Raw genomic sequence first — 6,000 nt, 5'->3', positions numbered from 1 at the left:
TATACATGTTGCCAAATTGCCCTCAGGAGAAGTTGAACTAATGTATCACCAACATAATACTGGCGTGTTCATTTCCCCTCACCTACATTTTCTTTTTTTTTTTTTTCGATATTCTTTTTTTTAATTTTTTAAAAATTTTTTAAAATTTAAATCCTAGTAAACACATAGTGTAATAATGATTTCAGGAATAGAATTTAGTGATTCATCACTTATATGTAACACCCAGTGCTCATCCCAGCAAGTGTCCTCCTTAATGCCCATTGCCCATTTAACCCATCCCCCCCCAACACCCCATCAGCAACCCTCAGTTTGTTTTCTGTATTTAAGAAACTCTTATGGTTTGTCTCCCTCTCTGTTTTTATCTTATTTTTGCTTCCCTTCCCCTATGTTCATTTGTTTTGTTTCTTAAATTCCACATATGAGTGAAACCATGTATTTGTCTTTCTCTGACTTATTTCACTTAGCATAATACACTCTAGTTCCATCCACGTTGTTGCAAACGACAAGATTTCATTCTTTTTAATCACCGAGTAATATTCCATTGTATATATATATACATATATATACATATACATATATATATACATCTGTATATATATACATATACATATACATATATATACATATGTATATATATATATATATACCACATCTTCTTTATCCATTCATCAGTCAATGGACATTTGGGCTCTTTCCATACTGTGGCTACTGTCGATAGTGCTACTATAAACATTGGGGTGCATGTGCCCCTTCAAATCAGGACTCCTATATCCTTTGAATTAATACCTAGTAGTGCAATTGCTGGGTCATAGGGTAGTTCTATTTTTAATTTTTTGAGGAACCTCCATACTGTTTTCCAGAGTGGCTGTACCAGTTTGCAAAAGTGCAAAAGTGTTCCTCTTTCTCTGCATCCTGGACAACATCTATTGTTGCCTGAGTTGTTAATTTTAGCCATTCTGATCCATGTGAGGTGGTATCTCATTGTGGTTTTGATTTGTATTTCCCTGATGATGAGTGATGTTGAGCATTTTTTCATATGTCTATTAGCCATCTGATGTCTTCTTTGGAAAAGTATCTATTCATGTCTTTTGCCCATTTCTTCACTGGATGATTTGTTTTTGGGTGTATGAGTTTGATAAGTTCTTTATAGATTTTAGATACTGACCCTTTATCTGATATGTCATTTGCAAATATCTTTCCCCTTCCGTCAGTTGCATTTTAGCTTTGCTGATTGTTTCCTTCACTGTGCAAAAGTTTTTTATCTTTTTATGTTGATGGGTTTTTTATCTTGATTTTTGCTTTTATTTCCCTTGCCTCTGGAGATATGTCAAGTAAGAAGCTGCTGTGGCCAACATCAAAGAGGTTGTTGCCTGTTTTTTCTCTAGGATTTTGATGGCTCCCTGTCTTCCTTTTAGGTCTTTCATCCATTTTGAGTGTATTTTTGTGTATGGTGTAAGAAAGTTCCCCTCACCTACATTTTAATCTTTATTAAATTAATCAGAAAAAGTGGTAGCTTCTTGTTTTAACATGGCATTATCATCACCCATTAAATTTTTTAACATCACCCTGAGTAGTCTCCTTGTTTAATTTTTTTCCATGTCAATTCATTCTGTACACCACTGCCAGATTAATCTTTTTATAGTAGGGTGTCTATGACACTATTCCCCTGTTCAAAACTCTTCAATGGCTCCACTGAATTAAGTACAAACTCTTCAGTCTGTCATTTAAGACACTCTGCAATAAGACTTCATCACATATTTCAAATCTTATTTTTTCCTCCACTTTCCTGCACATACCCCATGATCCAGTTAAAATCATACAGTAGTCATTGTTTTCCAGAACATGACCTATAATTTCTCATCTCCTTGTCATAATAGTCCAGTGATGAAAACTCATATCATAAGTGCTTCAAATCTCTCCTCCCCTGCCCTTAGCAGATACTGCTAATTAATCATCATACTCTTTCCCACTGAGCTAGGACACAATGTCTCAATACAGTGCTATAGACAGCCACCACCAGTGAATTGGAATTGGCATGTGAGGTGAAACTTACCTGCCATCCCAGTAATGGTCCTTTTACCTAGTTGGCCTTCACCCCAGTGAAGTTCTCTTCAAATAGCAGGTGAAACTTACCTGCCATCCCAGTAATGATCCTTTTACATAGTTGGCCTTCACCCCAGTGAAGTTCTCTTCAAATGTTCCCTCTCCTAGAAAGCCTTTCTTGATTTCACTCTCCACCTCCAATTCTCTAAGCACATTATATGGCTCTTATATGTCTTACTTCATTTCACCTTGTTTTGTTACTTGTGTGCCGTCTTCTACCCTTTTGAACCATATGTGCCTTAAGACAATAAGTAAAGAGTTCAGATTCTGGAGCTAGACTGCCTTAGTTCAAATCCTGGATCTGTCCCAACTAACTTGAGCACTTGAGCAAGTTGTTTAACATGTTGGAGTTGCAGTGCCCTCATCTGTAAAATGGACATAACATTTGGACGTACCGTGAGGCGCCTGAGTGGTTCAGTCAGTTACGCATCCAACTCTTGACTTCAGCTCAGGGCATGATCTCACGGTTCATGAATCTGAGCCCTGTGCTGGGCTCTGTGCTGACAGTGAAGAGTCTGCCCAGGATTCTCTGTCTCCCTCTCTCTCCCTGCCCCTCCCCTCCTTGCTCTCTCTCTCTCTCTCTCTCTCAAAATAAATAAACATTAAAAATATATATATTTGAGCCTACTGAAGAAAGTTGTGAGAATTCAACAAGACAATGTAAGTCAAGTGCTTAGCTAAGTGCCACACCACATTAAGCTTTCAGAAATGTTACATACTTGTCAAAAATTTATACATAGAGTTACCATATGATTTAGCAATTCTAGTCCTAGATGTAAACTCAAGAGAATTGGAAACATATGTTCGGGAATGTTCATAGCAGCATTATTCATAGTAGTTAAAAATGGAAGCAACCCATGGGGCGCCTGGGTGGCTCAGTCGGTTGGGCATCCAAATTTGGCTCAGGTCATGATCTCGCAGTCCATGAGTTTGAGCCCCATGTCAGGCTCTGTGCTGAGAGCTCAGAGCCTGGAGCCTGTTTCAGATTCTGTGTCTCCCTCTCTCTCTGACCTTCCCCCATTCATGCTCTGTCTCTCTTTGTCTCAAAAATGAATAAACGTTAAAAAAAAATTTTAAAATGGAAGCCACGCAAATGTCCATCGACAGATGAATAAACAATTAGGTGTATATAAGCACAATAAAAAGGAGTGAAGTGCTGATACATGAAAATGTAATGCTAAGTGAAAGAAGTTGTTCACAAAAGACCATGTATTGCATGGTTCCATATGAAATGTCCAGAAGAGGCAAATCTATGAAGACAGAAGTAGATTAGTGGTTACCAGGGGTGATGGGAAGGGGAAATAGGTTGTAACTGCTAGTAGGTATAGGGTTGCTTTTTGAATGATGAAAATGTTCTAGAATTAGATAGTGGTGATGGTTGTTTGCACAACATTGTAAATATACTAAAACTCATTGAATTGTACATTTTAAAATGGTTAAAATGATTCATGTTAGGAGCACCTGGGTGGCTTGGTTGGTTAAGAAATCGACTTTGGCTCAGAGCATGATATTGCAGTTCATGAGTTTGAGCCCCATATCGGGCTCTGTGCTGACAGCTCAGAGCCTGGAGCCTGCTTCGGATACTGTGTCTCCCTCTCTCTCTGCCCCTCCCCACCCCCCACACACTCTGTCTCTCTCTCTCTCTCTCTCAAAAATAAACACTTAAAAAATTTTTAAATGATTCATTTCATATAAATTTTAAAATTTTATGTTATGTGAGTTTTATGTCATTAAAAAATGGTATTTATATCACTACTCATCTTTGTATCCCCTAGAGTTCCTAAGGAGATACCCTGAAAAAAATTATTTTCTTTTAAAGTGAAAGATATTTAATATGGCCTTTAAGTGCAAAGGTGAACCGATTTGAGTAACTTCTTTAAATTATAGTGATTGCAATTTGCATGCATAACAAACCATAGACAAATGCTACTTTACTACTCTGTAGAAATTCCAATAGACTAGATTCAATTAAAACAAAACAGTTCCAACAATCTTGGGATTACACTTGGCTAAAATACCATCTAACAAAAAATAGTAATAGGGAACTATTACTATGTAAATGATTACTATGTATATGTAAATGAGCATATACATTTATAACACTTTCTAGAGGGTAATTTGACAACATGTATAATACAGACATAAATTTGTGGCTAGAAAAAGACCTGGAATGATTTATTCCAAGTGCTATACTTGGAGATATAATTAGCCACTTTTTCCCCTTGTCCTTATCCCCTACCTTTGTCTACAATAAGTGTAAGTGTTGCATTTGTAATAGACCATAATAAAAGCATTTCTTAACCAGTTTACTTTGTTGAAGTCAGCTTAACTTTTAAAAAACTTTTCTGAATAAACTACAACTTAATGATAGATCTAGAAAATGACAAATATAGAGATCACTAAGAAGACATTAGATCTGCAATTAGAGAATGATTCATGAGATACCATCTTTACAAATCAGCAATGCAAAAGTGCAATAGTGAGGTCAATGAAAATAGATGAGTCAATAATCTCTTGTAATGTTTAAGAACAGAATCTCTACACTTATCGAAATGAATTGCTAAATTGCTTTCTAATATGGTTATTCCACTAGTGAGCAGAAAATGCCCTTCTTACCACACCCTTCTCAGGACTGATGTAATTAGCAAAAACAATTAGTCTCATTTTACTTCTCATCCCTTTGACTATTAGTGAAACTGAATGTTTTCTAAGGTTTACTTACTGGCTATTCATATTTCTTCTCTGGGATGTTGTCGGTTCACGTGTTGTATGTTTTTTAAATAATCTTTTTCCTTGTTGATTTGTTACAATACTTTAAAAAGTAAAGATTTTAACTCCTTCCCTGTCATATATGTTTCAAATATTTCCCCCAGTTTGTCATTTTCTTTTTGACTTTAATCGTGTCTTATAATGTGTAAAAATATTTTATTTTTACGAAATCAAATATGTTATTTTTTTCTTTATTACTTTTGCTTTGCTTTTATTATTAAAGAGTCCTTCTCAACTCTAGGAGAACATACTATCCACCTATAAGTTCTTCTAATTCTTTTATGGGATAATTTTTTTCATTTTATTCTTAAAGCCATCTGGAGTTTACTAGGGAGTAATATGTGAGACAGGCAACTAACTCTTAAAAACACATTTTTAATTCAACAAAATTTTCTATGACATAAGCATTTAATCAGTTCTTCAGAGTTCATTTGAAAAGGATTAGTCTGTGTAGAAACAACAATTTTCTTTTGGAAAAGGTATCTTTTTACTAATTAACTTCTATATTATTTGGATGTTTTACAAAGGGTATATATTGCTTTGCTGTTAAATAATTGGGAATTTATTTTTTAAAAAAGAAAGAAAAAGTATCTTTTTCCTTGCATGACAGGTTGACGCCATATGTCAGAGTCAGATCATGAACTTCACCTTTTTGTGACTAAAAGAGAACAAAAGAAACTCTTCATGATTCATAGGGCATGAATCATAAATGCTAGATGATTAAGTGAAATTCTAATACCAGTGGGGTGAAGTGGAAATTCTATTGGGTAGAAACCAGAAATCCTAGTTTCTTTTTTTTCTTTTCTTTTTTTTTTTCAGAAACCCTAGTTTCAATGCTCCCCCTGATTCACTTACTAAATTTCTTAAAATTTCCATACCTGTTTGTCAATGCAGTGAAAAAAAGATCTTGGTTGTTAGAAAAGATGGGCTTATAAATTAACATAGTAAAGTATTAAAGGCACCTTGAACTAAACATCTTCATGGACAGTGTCAGCAATTCTAATCATCCAGGAACTCAGGAAACCTAAAATGGTTTTTAATTAATAAGCCTCCTCTGGAGGACTCTGCTGTTATTTCAGTGTGCATAATTCTCAGAGTTGAATTTACATTGAAGATGGTGGATTTTCA

The sequence above is a fragment of the Panthera uncia genome, chromosome D1 (assembly GCF_023721935.1).
Source record: "Panthera uncia isolate 11264 chromosome D1, Puncia_PCG_1.0, whole genome shotgun sequence".
Classification (NCBI taxonomy): domain Eukaryota; kingdom Metazoa; phylum Chordata; class Mammalia; order Carnivora; family Felidae; genus Panthera; species Panthera uncia.
This window is presented reverse-complemented; position numbering follows the sequence as displayed.